This window comes from Equus caballus, chromosome 1 (genome assembly GCF_041296265.1).
Source record: "Equus caballus isolate H_3958 breed thoroughbred chromosome 1, TB-T2T, whole genome shotgun sequence".
Taxonomy (NCBI): domain Eukaryota; kingdom Metazoa; phylum Chordata; class Mammalia; order Perissodactyla; family Equidae; genus Equus; species Equus caballus.
In genome coordinates, this window is record NC_091684.1 from 159,448,651 (window position 1) to 159,466,403 (window position 17,753).

Below are 17,753 nucleotides of genomic sequence, written 5' to 3' on the forward strand. Positions count from 1 at the left end.
CCCCATTTTAATGAGATGGAATAAAAATGTTTAAACAAATATTACAGGTGATTTCTATTTCCCTTACACAATAATGTATTTTCTATAGGAAGCACTTTATTACTTTCAACATTAGAAAAGTTATAAACATGCTGGTTTTGTAGACAGGTTTCAGAATACTTTATAACTTCGTTAATAGCAAAAGTCTATTCAATAACTATAAACTTTTGATTGATAATGAAAAACTCTAAAAGATAAAAAATGTTGCAAGCTCCATATGACTTAAATATTGATATAAACAGCATTTTTCTACCATTCAGGATGTCTGTGGGTATTTCAATTCCCACTCCTATAAAATTAAAGTCTTAACCACTATTTAAGAAAATAAAATGCTGATTTTTAAAAACCAAAATTCTCAAAAGATAATGTAATACGTACAAAAAATTTTAAATATTCCTAGTCTTTGGCCTTTTCCCACTTTTAGCAATCTAGAAGAAAATCACAGATATAGACAAAAATACATGAGTCCCAGTATTATTTATATTGTTAAAAACGAAGTGATATAAATAACCAGTGATGGGGGATTTGACTGAATAATTATGGTATAGCTACATGATAGAGTGTTATTCAGCCATTAAAAATTATTTTCGAAGATTTTATATTCTTCCATATTTAATTTTTCATCAAACATATACACAAGGTTTGAGAAGTCCAATAGTTCTACAACAATAATAAACAGCAGTTCCCCTGCCCTTCCCCCTCAAACCAATTCCAGCTCCCAGAGACAAAATTTTTAACAGTATTAGTTGTTCCAGTGTTTAACCCCAAATTTCTAAATCATATGCTTATAGTGTTGTTTCTTGATGTTTTTCAATTTTGGATATCATCCACTGACTTTCTACAATGAAGATATTTAGCTCTTTAAATTTTTTTTTTTTTATTCTTCTCCCTGAAGCCCCCCAGTACATAGTTGTATATTGTAGTTGTGAGGGCCTCTGGTGATGATATGTGGGACGCCGCCTCAGCGTGGCCTGATGACCGGTGCCATGTCCGCGCCCAGGATCCGAACCTGATTCTAATTCTTCCTGAAGGCATTTAGATGAGATGAGAGTCTTATTTATGTTAAGATTAGATTCCTCCTTCGACTTCCTCTCTCAAGTTTACTTTCTACTTCCTTCTACAGGGACAAACGTTAACTATTCTTATATTGAAGCCCCAAAACTATGCAAATAAAAGAAGTACACCACTGAGTCATATCTGTTAAACATCTTGGTTTCCAAGAGCACTGAAGCACATGATTCAAGACAGATATCCTGCTGGGTGAGAAATTAGCACTAAAAGTGACAAACTAAAAAGACCAAAATTACACTCCAGTTTTATAGAAGCACCTATTATTACTTAAATGCTTGACGTCCCACACCTAGTTTTCAAGTCCTGCTCAACCTTGGACCGTCCACAATTCTACTCTAAGGGACCAGGGTGTAATCCTGAGGAGGCAGATCTAGAAGTGACTATAATCAATTATACTGACCCTGTCTAAAAAAAAAGCCTGTGGGAACAGAAAAGGGACGCTCTACAGGAAAGATAAGAAGAGGCTCAAGAATGCAGCATTCATTCTCCAGGAAAGAGAGACAATCAGTCTGGCAGACATAAGGATGGTATCAGCCAGGGAGCTATCAAGCGTGAGGTGAGGATGATTGGCAAGCCTTCACCTTGCCTGAATGAAATATTCGCCCAACCCAGCCAGGTATTTTGGCTCTGACTACAAGTTCACCTGGAAGCTTTCTGGTTAGCTTCTCAAATATTCTGCAACCAGGAGTCAGATGCCACAGATAGAGAACATAAGCACTCAGGCCCCTGGAAGAGAATAACCCCCCAAAGCAAATTAAAAGAGTGGCATTCTAGTTTATACAAAAGGCAATACAGTGTAGTGGTTAAATGCCCAACATTTGGAGGCATAATGGTTTCAAATCCCGACTATTATTTACTTAACTTCTCTGTGCTTTGGTTTTCTCATTAAATGAGGATATAGTACTTACTTCAAGTGCTGTTATAAGCACTGAGTTAATTTATGCAGAGCATTTAGAACCTTGGCTGGCACACAGTGCTCAATAAAACTATTATAGGTTTTCATAATAATTATTAAATATCTCTCATGTTTTTGATGTGTGAATCAAAATCCAAGCATGATCAACTTTTTTAAAAATTGTGATTTTAGACTATCAAAGAAGTGCCACAATGTAAAGTCTCGGTGGTCATGCAGGAATATATACCGTGTGTATGTGTGTGCATGTATACAGACAGGCAGGGTTGCTTTAAAAGGCAGACAGGAGACAGGTTGTGAAGGACTTTGTATACTATACCAAGAAGTGTGGATTTTATTTTATAAGCATCAAGGGGCCATCTAAAGGAAATCTCAAATGTCAAAATATAGTTAAATTTAAAACAAACTTTAAATCCAAGTTACAGAACTCACAAAAGTCAACAAGATGAGGCAATTCCAGAAAAATAGTGATGAGTGATTTCAGTATTTTAGTTGCAATACAACCTAAATTGAAATCAAAACCGAAATGTCAGTGAATTTAAATGAGCGTAAATGGAACCTCACCTCCAACCCCAATATCACAAAAGGAACAGTACATGCTGTTTCCTGGCTCCACAATCCACTTCCTCCAATTGTTGGAGGCAATGGATCCATCTGTTTCAAGCCCCTACCCACTATGACAAAGAAAAGACGGGTCCTTGTCATCAACTCCTCTGTCAATCTACGGACCTAAAACAAAATATGACACTGGAATAAAAAGTTCAGGACTCTTGGGGCTGGCCCCGTGGTGCAGTGGTTAAATGCGCACGTTCTTCTTCTTGGCGGCCTGGGGTTCGCTGGTTTGGATCCTGGGTGCAGACACGGCACCGCTTGGCAAAAGCCATGCTGTGGGAGGCGTCTCACATATAAAGTGGAGGAAGATGGGCACGGATGTTAGCTCAGGGCCAATCTTCCTCAGCAAAAAGAGGAAGATTGGCAGTAGTTAGCTCAGGGCTAAACTTCCTCAAAAAAAAAAAGAAGTTCAGGACTGCTGGATGCAAGCAACATCATATATTATAAATGCTAACATATACACAATGCAGAGTACAAATACAGCTAAAAATCGATTTCCAGAAAGTTTAAGACACAGGAACGAAAGAAGGAAAAGAAAACGCCTTAATTCAGAAGGAAAATGAAAGGCAGCTGATTTCACAAAAATGTCAAAGAGCTAACATCCTCTTTTTCCCTTTTGTTATTCTAATCTACTCTCATTTGGTGAAATCAGATAAGTAAGTTTGCTAGAACTGTGTTACAAAAATGAATGCCATCACAGGGCTCACAGAATTTTGAAGTTCATTGGCCTTAGAGTTTAGGCAGTCCAATCTTCACTTTATTTTAAAAATGAGTATACGAGGCCCAAAACAGTATTTTCCAAAGTGTACAGCCAAAACAAGAGAAGATTTTAGCTGTTATATAAGCAATAGTTATGTACTTAACAGCTATGTATTTATTACGTGTACTAGAACAAGGTATAAAATGCAACAAGACCATGGATTTCACAGATTATCAATTTGGAAGAGGATAATGTTCAAAAGAAGTCCACTGAAAATATGCGATTAAGGGGCCTGCCTGGTGGTGCAGAGGTTAAGTTCGTGTGCTCTGATTTGGCAGCCCAGGGTTCCCTGGTTTGGATCCTGGGCGCAGACCTATGCACTGCTTATCAAGCCACACTGTGGCAGGTGTCCCACATATAAACTAGAAGAAGATGGGCACAGATGTTAGCTCAGGGCCAATCTTCCTCGGCAAAAAGAGGAGGTTTGGCGGTAGACATTAGCTCAGGGCTAATCTTCCTCCAAAAAAATAAAAAAGAAAATATGAAGTAAAATAATAACAGATGATCTTCTAAAAGGCAAAACTTATCATGGTGGCATGGTTCATGATAAATGAAGTACCGACCTCTGTTCCATGAGCAACAGGATCTATTTTTTTTGTTTGTTTGCTTTCTTCTTGATTCAAAAGGTTGTGTTCTGAATGATTAGAAAAGATGTGACCTTAAGTTAAGCCAGCTTCTTACTATACTTAAGTTCTTTTAGAACAAAAGAAACAAACGCTAAGATCTATACAGAAATTCTATTGTTCACAGGAAAGAGTGTAATATTGTTAAGAAACTAACAGCACAAGTCATTCCTATTCTGGAAGTAAGATAACAGCACTTTTCTAGGGCATATCCATATATCACAAGCACTTAAAAAAAAAATCCAAAAAACCCTAGGGGGCTGGCGCCGGATCTAGTGGTTAAGTTCTCTGGCTCTGCTTCAGCGGCTGGGGGTCGAGGTTCAGATACCCTGTGTGGGGACCTAGCCCGGCTGGTCAAGCCAGGCCGTGTCAGCATCCCACATAAAGTAGTGGAAAATTGGCACAGATGTTAGCTCAGTGACAATCTTCCTTAAGCAAAAAGAGGAAGACTGGCAACAGATGCTAGCTCAGGGCCAATCTTCCTCATACACACACAAAAAAACCCCTAGCAACACTGATAAATATTTAAGCTGTAGGCTAAATTATAGGATCATTTTATTTACTTTCACATGACCTGTCAAAACAGCATGGTAATGTGAGAAGAGGTGTTTCTCCTGATTTTTGCTAATATTTATATGAATGTGGTCTTTTTCATTACCTCTTGCCAAAAGAACAAATGACAAGTGATCACTGGATGCCTTAGGCATCAACTTTGCTGGTAGCAAAAATATTAATTTTTTAAAATTTTACTATGAAATATTATAAGATTAGCTCTCAAAATATTCTAGCTAATGATGTCTCACGCATTTCAAGTGTGGTATTTTCCAGGCTAGGCAAGAACGCGGGAGAACCAGGTAAAAACAGGTATGAATGTACTTTGCTGGAGAGCACGGACTCTCCACTGACGTGAACCTCAGAAACCATCTTCCAACAACTAGTTCAGTTATCTGATCACTGTGGTCACCATACAGTCTACTAACTCCGACCACGGCAAATCTGTGGGGGTAGGGAGTGAGGGAGTGGGAGTTTACCTCTGCTTGGTTTCAAGGAAGGGTCCAGGGAACCACCATCCCGCCACCCTTCCTCAGCCGGCCCCTCGACAGGCTCCCGGCGCCTGGCGTCCTCGCGCCGGGCCCGACCCGCCCAGTCCGAGCAGAGCGGCCCCTCCTCCCCTGAAGCCCGACGCCACCAATTTTTCAACCGTCACGATATACTCTTTCTCCTTGAGACATGATCCCAGTCTTCCCCTCGGCCAGCTCCCTCAGCCCCACTCCTGAAGACTCACCAGGCAGTTCGTCACTCCTCTGCGGCCGCGGCAGCTCGGACACCCCCAGCCTGGACTTCGAACTGTTCCCTTCGTGCGCCTGCGCGCGCCGGACTCACACGCCTGCGTACTTCCCCGCGCCGAGGACACGGCCACACCCCTGCAGCTGGAGCCAATCACGGGGCGGGGGGTTTAAATCTCCCTGCCACGCAGGCGGGGAGTCTGGGACTCACCCGTTAACCGGCTGATTCGAGTCCCACTCGAAGGTGGGAAGTGTTCAAGCGACAGACATTTACGTGTGCTATGCTGAGGGCAAACTGTATGCCAGGCACCGTGCGGTGTGAACACTGAGGAAAAGAAAGCGAATAGAATGCCTTCTCTGCCCTCCAGGGTCTTTTGATCTGTCTAGACTGGGAGATAGATGTGTAAATAAATTACAGTGGATAGCATATAGTGCACAGCATATAGAAATTCCGAGGCGCTGCTGGCTCGCAATGAACACAGCGCCTTATTCTTAGGGGTGTCTAGAAAAATTCCCAGAGGAAGTGACTTTTGAATCATGAAGGATGAGCAGGAGTTCCCCCGGAAGTCCGGGAGGGAGGGAGGGAGACAGAGTCGTCCAGACTGTGGGAACAGCCTACGCCAAGAAAAACATAGCGCCTGCTGGAAATTCCTTGTAGTTCATCCTGGTTAGAGACTCAGAGCTCATCGTTTATCTCCAGGTGAAGGGAAAATAAGCTTTAAAAAGTTGGCAATGGCCAGATCTTGGGAGGTCTTGCGTTTTTGGACTAGTGAGCCTGCACTTTATACGGTGACCCCTGAGAGCTATTGAAACGTGTTAAGTAGGTCTGGGAACTCTTCCAGGCACCTCTAAGAATAAAGCACAGTGCTGGAAATTAAAAAAAAAAAAAAAAAAGTTTTAAAGGAGTAGTCTATTCCTAAGGGGTCAAGTAAGATAAGCGTGAGAAATATCTTTTGAACTTAGTAGCACAGAGATCATTAGTGATCAAAGAAAGTTAGGTATTGGAATAACGAAATTGAAAAATAGATTGCAGCAGTTTGGAGAGAGGGGGTATGCAGAACCGGGGACAGGTTGTAGAAAGCTTTTGGCAAGTTAGGCCTTGAGGGGAGGAGGGAAAGAGGATGACAAGGGGTCAAAGATTTTTGTTCCTATTTCTTGGATTTTTTGTTAGAATTAAGGCAGGAGAAACTTAAGCATGACAGGGAAGATACAACTGAGAAAAAACAGTTGAATAGTGCACAGATCAATGGAACAAAATTGAAAGCCCAGAAATAAAACCACACATCTATGGACAGCTTATCTTTGACAAAGGAGCTGAGGGCATACAATGGAGAAAAGAAAGTCTTTTCAACAAATGGTGCTGGGAAAACTGGAAAGCCACATGTAAAAGAATGAAAATTGACCATTCTTTTTCACCATTCACCAAAATAAACTCAAAATGGATTAAAGACCTAAAGGTGAGACCTGAAACCATAAGGCTTCTGGAAGAAAACATAGGCAGTACACTCTTTGACATCAGTATTAAAAGGATCTTTTCGGACACCATGCCTTCTCAGAGAAGGGAAACAATAGAAAGAATAAACAAATGGGACTTCATCAGATTAAAGAGCTTCTTCAAGGCAAATGAAAACAGGATTGAAACCAAAAAACAACCCACTAACTGGGAAAAAATATTTGCAAGTCATATATCTGACAAAGGCTTAATATCCTTAATATATAAAGAACTCTCACAACTCAATCACAAAACATCAAACAACCCAATCAAAAAATGGGCTGGAGACATGAACAGACATTTCTCCAAAGAAGATATACTGATGGCCAATAGGCACATGAAAAGATGCTCATCATCGCTGATCATCAGGGAAATGCAAATCAAAACTACACTAAGATATCACCTTACACCCGTTAGAATGACAAAAATATCTAAAACTAATAGCAACAAATGTTGGAGAGGTTGCGGAGAAAAAGAAACCCTCATACACTGCTGGTGGGAATGCAAACTGGTGCAGCCACTATGGAAAACAGTATGGAGATTCCTCAAAAAACTAAAAATAGAACTACCATACGATCCAGCCATCCCACTACTGGGTATTTATCCAAAGAGCCTGAAGTCAGCAATCCCAAAACTCCTGTGCACCCCAATGTTTATTGCAGCTCTGTTTACAATAGCCAAGACGTGGAAGCAACCTAAGTGTCCATCAACAGACGAATGGATAAAGAAGATGTGGTACATATATACAATGGAATACTACTCAGCTGCAAAACAGAACAAAATCATTCCATTTGCAATAACATGGATGGACCTTGAGAGAATTATGTTAAGTGAAATAAGCCAGCAAGAGAAAGATAATCTGTATATGACTCCACTCATATGAGGAATTTAAAACTATGGACCAAGAACAGTTTAGTGGATACCAGGGGAAAGGTGGGGTGGGGGGTGGGCACAAAGGGTGAAGTGGTGCACCTACAACATGACTGACAAACATTAATGTACAATTGAAATTTCACAAGATTGTAACCTATCAATAACTCAATAAAAAAAAAAGGAAAAAAAAAACAGTTGAATAAAGACAAGTGCTAGTCAGTAGGTAAAGATTCTAAGAGGGTAAAAGTATAGGCAATCCAGATCACCAATTGGCGGAATGGTCTTAAACAGAGATCTCAGTTATAAGGAGAGGAAGTATGTGTCTGTAAGTTTGAATGTTTAGTAACAGGAAGTTAAAGAAGTTCTCATCTGATGACCTCTGTTTTCTCTGTGTAGTAGGAGACAAGGTCATCTGCTGATAGTAAAGAAATTGGGAATTTTAAGAAAGTAGAGAAGGTTTGGAATACTGTTGTAGAAAGCGATAGAGCAAATTGACCAGAGGAAAGTAACAGGACTGGTAAGCCACGTTGAAGGCCTGTGTAAGATTGTTAAAAATGAACTCACCAGTTTCTGCCCTCCTGTGTGACTTTCTTAAGCAGTAATCACTTCTTGAAGTAGAAGTGGAGAAAATGTATGGTTGAATTCATTTAGAGTTCGGATGGTTACTGGCATAATACCATGGTTCTCAATCAGGGACATTTTTCGTTTATGCTTTCCAAGGGATATTTGGCAATGTCTGGAGACATTTTTGATTATCAAGATGATGGGGGGGATGTAAGGGACTGATACAGGCATCTAGTGTCCAGGGATGCATCTAAATGTCCTACAATGCACAGGAGAGCACAAGAATTATCTCCAAAATGTCAGTAGTGCCAAGGTTGAGAAGCCATGGTCTAGGATTACCTTGATGCTCACCGACAGCTGACCCTGGTCTTCTACAAGCTTTTACGTGGACTACGGCCCAGAGCTTATAGAGTAAAGCAGTTCTTCCCTTGCGTGCTTGTTAAGGAGAGTAGAATGAGCAACATACCTCAGACCTGAGTGTTTCAAGGTCTTATGATGTCACAAATACAGAATTGGAATAGTTCCCCAGTCCTCTAGAAGCAAATCTGGATTTACACATAGATGAAGGGAGCTGTTTACTTTGATTTGAGGCATTGAAGGTCTTGTTAAACATAGATATTATTAGAAGTTCAATAATATAGGAGTAGCTCTTCACACATTATCAATCTTAATGTAACTTGGTTTATCTGACTAATTTCCGTCACTAAAATAGGATCCTGAGGGAATGGGCGTGGGCTAAGTTTAATAATAAATATAAGTACATTAAGTACTAATAAGAATATAATCATTAGTATTGATGGATTGTCTGCTCTGTGATAGGTACCATTATGGATAGGCACTTGACCTCTGTTATGTCATTTAATCCTAGCAACACCTTGAGAGATAAAACATCATTATCCTAATTTTAACTGTGAGGAAAGTGAGGTTCCAAGGAAATTTGTAATTTGCACAAAGTCACAAATTACTAGTAGCTAGGTCAAAATTTGAGTTCAGGTCTGTGTGTTCTAAAGCTCTTGCACCTTCCATTAAGCTTCAGTAAGTTTTCCAAGAAGGAATGGTTGGAAATGTAGCCGAAACAGTCGCCGAAAGGGAATGGTAGAGACTTAGGAAGAGAATCAAGAGGGAGGCCTGGAAAGAGCAAAGAGAATGAAGGAACCAGGGAGGCTGGTCGTAGGAGAGTCCAGCGCAGCAGACTAACTTCGCAAGCCGGCATGCCCTTTGTCTTTCATTCTTTTAGAGTATGTAAAACCTCTTTCCCCTGTGTCCGTTGTTCACTCTCGTGGGTTCAAATAAAGCTAGATTATTGAGAAAGGCGGACCGCAAAGAAAAAAAAAGGGAGCGCTACGGCGACGGTGTGCGCCTGCGCGCTGGCGGCGGCGGCGGCGGCGGTACCCAGAGGGGAGCGGGTCCGGAGCGGGCCGCCGGACCCAAAACCGAGGGGGGCGTCTGGGGTGTCAGGGAGCTCCCTCTCCCGGGCCTCGGCGGCTTGATGGAGTAAGAGGGGTCGGCTGTGAGTGTGAGTATCGAGGGGCCGGGCTGCGTTGAGGGGTATCGGAGCCCAAGGGTCCTGGTGGTCTGCCCCTTAGGGAGGTTTGGGGCTCCAGGACGCGGCCGGGTCTCCGCTCCTGCAAGCTGCGGCGCAGGGGCAATCAGGTCGTCCTCTCTCCCAGGGCCGCGCGGGTTTACGGGCAGGCGCTGCTTCTGGCTTCGGGGTACAGATTCTCGCGGGGGCGTTCCGGCTCTGCGCCTAGCCGGAAACGTGGCTGCAGAGCCTTGACCTTTAGGAGAGGCCGTTGACCTCCTTCGGCCTTTGGTGCCGCAGGGAGCCCATAGACCCAAGGTGCTTAACGGCCTACGGGTCTCATGCCAGGAACACCTTTCGACCACTTGTGACTTCCAACCTCTGTTCTTTTTCCTTCTTCCGTCTTCTCTCCCTATGGGATGCGTCTTAATAATAGTTACTAATTATGGAGCGCTTACTGAGTGTCAATTTAATATTTAGTCGGAATGTGGGTGCCTAATTATGGAGAGGAAGTGCTTTGCACCCCGCTCCCCCTTCAATCTGCTCAGTTTAATTATCTTTGAGAGTCAGAATCATCTTTTGAGATTAAGCCATCTTGTTGGAAAATTTGAGATTTCCATCGCTCTTGGACAGCCATCCTGGTTAAGGGAAGTTCTCTTACCTAGCAGATGAGTGCTTTATCCACCATGATGGTTTATATCGCATTTACTCAAGCCAGAATAACTTTTGAACACTTTCTAAGAGCCTAGTACTGTGCTAAACGCCATGGGAAATCTTAAAATTTGTTTTAAGCCCCATTCTCAACTTTAGTCGTGAATGAAACAATGGGAGATAATATTTAGATTCAGCTAGGATTTATTTGGCACCTACCACACATGTGCCAGATACACTCGGGTCTGTGACAAAAACATTGAGATATTGTAACGGGAGGTGGTTTTTTGAAGCACATTTTAGATGAGGTCACTGGGAGTTTGATGGTAAATTTGCTCAAGCTAATTTAGCTAGGGTTAAGTAGTGAACTTCACATGCAGTGCCAAAGCTCATCTTTTTCCTGCTAGGCTAAGTTAGATATTCCAAGCACTTCTGCTGAGAAGCAACTACATTACAGTTATAGTTTCTAGAGTTAACTAATGAGTCCAGAAAGTTGTAGGAGCCTTTAATTAAAGAGACTTGATGGTTTTTGAAGAGAACTTCACAATGGCTTGGAAGGAGGTAGAAAGTGTGAAGGAGTCTGATGCGGTTAGTTTAGAGCCAATTCCTTTGATTAAAATGAAAATATTTCAAAAGGAAAAACTGTGAATGGTGATTATTGTCGATCTGGGTTAGAGCACATGTAGTCTGAAGTCTACTGTACAAGAGAAGCAAGGAATAATGGTAGATGCTAGCCAACTTGGTTCTGGGGCCAGGAATGGCTCAGTGGGAAGTATATATATTGTGTGTTTTGTCATTGCAGTATCTTAGTGGGAAGTTTAGGATTAATTTGTGTACCCAATGATTAAGAGTACCTAGGCAGACAAGTTATGAATGAATACTCCAATTGCATATCCATTGTGCTAAATCTCTAATTGAAACCTTAAAGTCAATTTGGTTTTTTTCCTCCTTTTTTATTTTTTAATCTGAAAGAGACTATCAAGAAATGAGAGTTCCTAAGTGTTTCTTAGTCGAGGACTGGTTAAATAAATTATGCATCCATTAGAAAAAAATGAGCTAGCTCTCTATGTGCTAACATTGAGTGAGTTATAGGAAGTGGAAAAAAATGCAAAAGGGAGTGTGCAGTTTGCAATGTTTGTGATTTTTAAAAATATATGTATTTGCATTTATGTGCATAGAATATCTGGAAGAATACATAAACTGGTAACAGTGGCTGGAGGTGGAGATGGCTGGCAAACAGGAGTGGGAGGGGAATAATTTTCTCTATAAGCTTTTTTGTTTTATTTTTTATTATGAAACTTTTAAACATCCAGAGAAGTAGAGAAAATACCTTATTAACTCCTGTAAATCGATCACTCAGATTTTAAAATCTGTTTATATTTTACGTTATTTGGTTTTATTCCTCACATTCACCCCAAATACTTTAATTAAAAGAACATTTTCCTGCATAACCCAATATCACAGTCACACTGAACAACAATTCCTCTGTATTATCTAATACCCAATCCTTAAAAATTTCCTCAAACTGTCTCCCCTCTCCTTTTTTTGTAACCATTTTGATCCATTTCCCAGTCAAAATCTATGCATTGCATTTGACTGTTATGTCTCTTCAATTGTTTTAAAATTTCTAACAGTTACCTTTTCTCTCTTTCTCTTTTCTCGTCATTACTTGTTAGAGAGCTGGTTAGTGAGGAATCTGATTGATTCCTAGTGATATCATTTAAACTTGTAACTCACATGCTGTGGACTCTAGTTTTCCCCTATTGGTGATGTTGGGATTGATTAGTGAGCTCAGGTGGTGAGTCTGAGGCCTCCCTTGTAAAATTGTAAAATTGCATTTCTCCCCTTGAAACCAGCTAGCCCTTTTGCACCTTTCAAATTTTGAAACAACTAGTATTACCTATTCAAAATGTAAATAATTACCTTTAAAAAGACAAAGCTCACTGCAAGAAATGGCTTCTTTTTTTAAAAAACTGAATCCCTGATAACTAGGTGGCGGTATTCTCATTTTATAGAAGAGGAATTTGAAGTTTGGAGAGATTAAAATTTACTCAAGGTGGTAGACAACTAAGTATTTTTTGTCTAATTCCAAGGTCATGCTTTTTCCACCCTATTTTGTAAACTATAAATTGGTGTATAAATGTAAAATTGTTATTACTCTTCATAGTTATGCTGCTTGTCCCTTCTTTGTATCTTTTTTGACAGGTAATCAGTATCTAATGAGATTAGACTTTTTGGAGTATCAGTAAACCAGGACAGATCTATATAGTGTGTTAGTCTGTAATGAGCCATTCTGAAAGTTCGTAATATGTGAAAGCCAAACCTCTTGATGATTTCTGGAGTTCCAGAAAAAGTTCTGTACATGGAACCATTATGCAGTCTTGGTTCTTGGGCCTAAAGTCTTACGGGTTTAAAAAAAATATTGTGAGTTTAAAAAGATGTTTTTTAAAAAATTTTATAAACAGGGATATATGTGTATTATTGCTTAAATTTTTAGAAAGTACAAAAGGATCTATGTGAAAAGTAAATCCCGGTTTTTTTCTCAGAGGCAATGACTTTCCAGTTTCTTGGATATTCCGCTACATGTGTATATATCATCAGGGTAAATTTTGACATTCATATATAGAAGTGTCTTAGTAGTATAATCTAAAATAATACCGTTGAAGGTTATTCTTCAGGTTTTATTGTTTGTGTTTCTATTCCGAACATCTTTGCCAATTAGTTTTCATTCATTCAACAAATATTGAATACCTATTCTATACCAGATGGTGTGCCAGGTAGTGGGAATAAAATGATGAACAAGACAGACATTCCTGCTAGCTGTGAAGGGGCTTACACTTTATTGGAAGAGGCAGTCATTAAGCAAATAATTATTCTGATAACTAAATATAGCAAAGATTTAGTACCTGCTTTGTGCAAAATACCTTATATGAATTTTCTACTTTACTCCTTGTAACAGCCCTGTGACATTGATACAGATATTATTTTATTTTATAAATGTGGAAACTGAAGCACAGGAAGATTAATTACTTGCTCAAGATACACAGCTAGTAAGTGATAGAGCCAGGTCTCAAACACAAGCCGTCTGGTTACAGAGATCTTGCTCTCTTTCTTTACCGTAATGCAGTGGTTTTCAATGAGTTTGGGATCATCCTCCAGGAAGTTTGGAAATTTGTAGGGGTGTTTTTTGATTTCAGAATTATTGAGAGGGTGACACTTTAGTGGATGAAGATCAAGCATGTTAGACATCCTATAATGTAAGGGACATCCTCGTATGGTAAAAAATTGTTCTACAGCTTGAATCACTTTCCCAGATGGGGAAATGTCCCAGAGGATGTTCGTGTAGGTGAAAAATCTGTTTATGATTACCTGAGCCTAGAACCAAATTTGTTTTATGTATAAACACAGAGTATTTTTTGCATAGAACGTAGTTGTCATGTCAATCAACAGACTGTGCCTTAGAAAGTTTATCAAGAGTTGGTCACTTTTGGAAAATCACATCACAGACAGCAATGCTATTCATGATATTTTTATCAACAATGTAACGTACCTGTATGAGTCTGTATTTATAGTTGTCACATTCATAGCCTTACATTGTCTAATATAGTCGTACCCAGGCACTAAATGTTGAAATGCATATTATTTTATGATAAATTGCTTTTCTTTTTTGTTATAGTTAGCACATTATATTATTTTAAATTTTACATGTCTTAAGTTACAGTTGCTCTGAATTTCATTTCAGGAATTGTAAGGAGATATTACAAAATATTTATAATAAAAAGTTAGAAAAATATCTTTAAAGAACAAAATTGTGTGTTGACAGTTGGGGAAGCTGGGTGGTGAGCACACTTGTTACAATAATCCCTCATATTTATGTATGAATGAAAATTCCCATAATGTTTTAGAGAAAAAAGAGAGTATTGGATCAGATATGGTTGAGAACTGATGTTCTACTGCCTACCTCAGAAATAGTCACAGTTGTGATAAGTGGAAGGTACAGGACTTTAGGAGAGTAGTGTACAGTGAGGGAATACGACCTGATGTGGGAGATGAGGGAGAGCTTCTCCAGGCAACTGACATTTGCACTGAGATTTGAAGGATGAGTAGTTAACTAGATAGAAAGGAGTAAGAACATTCCAGGAAGAGGGGCCAGCATATGAAAAGCCCTGCGGGGGAAGCATGGTAGGTGAGAAGAACTGAAAATACTATTTTGTCTGGTGCACAGAGATGTAGGGGGAAAGTAGCTCAAACATATGTAGTAAAGATTAGCAAGGATCATATCAAGGAGCCTTATAAGACTTGTTAAATATTTTGGTTTATATCTTAAGTAATTGGATGCCTTTGGAGGGCTTTTAAAAGTGAGGGATTGAAGCATAAAACATAAGCACGTGTAGGAATGGCTTTTTCAGTGTATGGTTGAAGGAATCATAGAAGTGCATCTTTAGATGGAGGTAAAACTGAAGTAGAGTGGAATGCTGAGCCACTTCATTAAAGACAACTGCCATTCAGGAGTCACCTAGACCACAGCACACTTTGTCACTAAACCTAGGGCCTCCTACTCCCATCACAGAATTGAGGGGTAGTTGTCTTTGATCGGCCCCACAGGCTTAAGCATTACCTGGAGCCATTCAATCAGGCTGAAGGCTCTCGAAAGTACGAGCATGAGAGTCTTGTTCTGGTCATGGCTGAGTAAGCTCCTACTGGCAGACCTTCCTGCAGATAACAACTATTAAATCTAGACTGAAGTACATAAAACAACTAAAATCACTGGAGAGTGACCAAAAGTAAGCAGAGTCTGAAAGGGAATTGAAACTTGAAGAACAGAACTACTGTTGATTTCTCATTTTCATGGCCCCAGTCTGTACCAGGTAGGGTGGTTAAAATTCTGATAGCAAACTTCCAGTCTTTGTGGCCTGGAGAACCAAAAGCTAAGGCTCTGGGCGATCACAGCTGTTGCAGAGTGTGAAGAGAATCCTGGAAAATAGAGAGGAGAAGCATCCGACTCTATGAATGAATTCTACCCAAATCTTAACAGGCTGTTGAACTAAGCATGTGTGGAGCAGACTCCAAGAAGCCCAGCTAAGGATAAAAGAACTGAAAACAGAGTTTGCAGTTTGAGTCAATTTAGAGACGTACTAAAACAAAAATAAAAAAATAAAAATAAAAATTAACACTCTACAGAGGAATCCAGAGCCTCCACAGCATAACGTTTACAACATCCAGGATATATTCCAAAATTACTCATATACAAAGAATCAGGAAAATGTAACCTATTCTCAAGTTAGAATAGATTGTCTTTTAAAACACCTAGATGTTGAGATGAGCAGGAACGGATTTTAAACTTATTTATGTATTAGAAAAGGAAAGAAAAATGATGTAAGGGAGAATATGCCCATAAAAATGAGTATGAAATTAAGAAATGCTCAAATGGAGATTCTAGAACTGAGAAGTACGGTATCAGAAATAAATTACAATTGAAATTACCTAGACAAGGGGCCAACTCGGTGGTGCAGCGGTTGAGTGCACATGTTCCACTTTGGTTGCCTGGGGTTTGCTGGTTTGGACCCCTAGAGTGGACATGACACCACTTGGCATACTATGCTGTGGTAGGCATCCCACATATAAAGTAGGGGAAGTTGGGCATGATGTTAGCTCAGGGCCAGTCTTCCTCAGCAAAAAGAGGAAGGATTGACAGCAGTTATCTCAGGGCTAATCTTCCTCAAAAAAAAAAAGAGCTAAATTATGCTGGCCGGGCTTAACAGCAGAATGGAGATGATCAGGGAAAAATCTATGAAGTTAAAGATCAATAGAAATTTTTCAGTATGAGAAGAAGAAGAAGAGTAGGAGGAAAAAAGGAGCAGATCCTCTAGGACCTGGGGGCAGTATCAAAAAATCCAACATATGTAATTGGACTCCCAGGAGGAGAGGAGAAAGAATGAGGCAGAAAAAAAATACTTGAAAATATAATGGCTGAAAATTTCCCAGGTTTAGTGACAGGCGTGAATGGACAGGTTCAATAAGCTCAGCAAACCCCAAGAAGAATAAAGATAACAAAATCATGCAAACCTTGAGTTTAAAAATGAAGAAAACTGTGACTGGGTACTTCACTGTCAAACTGCCGAAAGCCAAAAATAAAAGGAAAAATCTAGAAAGCAGCCAAAGAAAACATGTTTCATAGAGGGGTATAATCATGGAGGCCAGAGAGAGTAGAGAATCTTTAAAATGCTGAGAGAAAAATCTGACAACCAAGAATTCCAGATTCAGCAGAATAGCCTTCAAGAAGGAAGACAAAAATATTATCAGATAAAAAGAAACCAAGAGAATTCATTGCTACCAGATCTGCACTACAAGAAATGCTAAAGGAATTTCCTCAGACTGAAGGGGAATGATACACATGGCAACTTGAATCTTCATAAGGGAATGAAGAGCATCAGAAATGGTAGATATCTAGATAAATATAAGATTTTTTTTTCCTGTTAATTTCTTAAAACTACATATGACTGTTTAAATTTTTTAAAAAGGAGGCGGCATCTTGTGGAGTCCATCACATATTGTAGATGTGAAACATAGGCCATAAAGCATGTGATGGGTGGGGTAAATGGACCTATGTGGTTGCAAGGTTTCTACATATTACGTGAAGTGGCACATTATTAACACTGAATACAGTGTAAGATGGTAAGGATGTGTATTGTAGTTCCTAATGCAGCCACTGTGGAAAAAATAATGCAAAGAACTGTTGCTAAAAAGCTAGTAGAAAAAGTGAATAACCTAAAAGAAGACAGAAATGGAAGTATATCTGAACAAAAAATAGGAGATAAAAAATAATAAAATGGGAGACTTAATCCAACCATATCAATAATTTCATTTAATTTAATGGAATAAACACTCTGATTCAGTGCATAAAGACAGATTGGCTAAAAGTAAATGCATGGAAAAAGCTATACTTTACAAATGGTAAGCCTAAGAAGGTTGGAATGGCTTTATATCAGATAAAGTAGACTTCAAGATGAAGTGTATTGCCAGAGTGAAGGAGGTAATTTCATAATGGTAAAAGGGTCAATTCATCAGGAAGACATAATCATACATATGTATGTGCCTTATATCTGAGCTTTAAAATATATCAAGCAAAAATTGATACAGTATAGATCTCCACCCAGCAACTGTAGAAGGCATACAGACCAAATGCTAGAATGTAAATCAACTCTCAATAAATTTGAAAGGATTGATTTAATACAGAATATATTCATTGACCATAATGGAATTAAAGTAGAAATCAAGATCTCTAAAAAACCCACAAATATTTGGAAATTCAATGAAACTTCTAAATCTGTGAGTCAAGGAAGAAAT

General features: G+C 39.5%; 2 protein-coding genes across 11 annotated transcripts in view; one reads left to right on the plus strand and one right to left on the minus strand.

Moving 5' to 3' along the window:
- Positions 1-8,727, minus strand: part of SNAP23 (synaptosome associated protein 23) — a 31,823-nt gene extending 23,096 nt beyond the window's left edge. Inside the window, exons 1-3 of one of the 4 annotated variants that reach the window (XM_023619370.2) lie at positions 8,573-8,693; positions 5,304-5,448; positions 3,959-4,029 (exon numbers count right to left, since the gene is read on the minus strand). The gene's annotated coding sequence lies outside the window, so the exon portion shown is untranslated. Of the gene's footprint in view, positions 1-3,958; positions 4,030-5,303; positions 5,449-8,572 lie in introns of all 4 variants that reach the window. The other 3 variants (XM_070238839.1, XM_001503252.6, XM_070238835.1) reach the window with 3 other exon arrangements.
- Positions 8,728-9,554: 827 nt separating this feature from the next.
- Positions 9,555-17,753, plus strand: part of ZNF106 (zinc finger protein 106) — a 59,385-nt gene continuing 51,186 nt past the window's right edge. For 2 of the 7 annotated variants that reach the window (XM_070238554.1, XM_001503268.6), the window contains exon 1: positions 9,582-9,749. The gene's annotated coding sequence lies outside the window, so the exon portion shown is untranslated. Of the gene's footprint in view, positions 9,750-17,753 lie in introns of all 7 variants that reach the window. The other 5 variants (XM_070238556.1, XM_070238566.1, XM_070238561.1 and 2 more) reach the window with 4 other exon arrangements.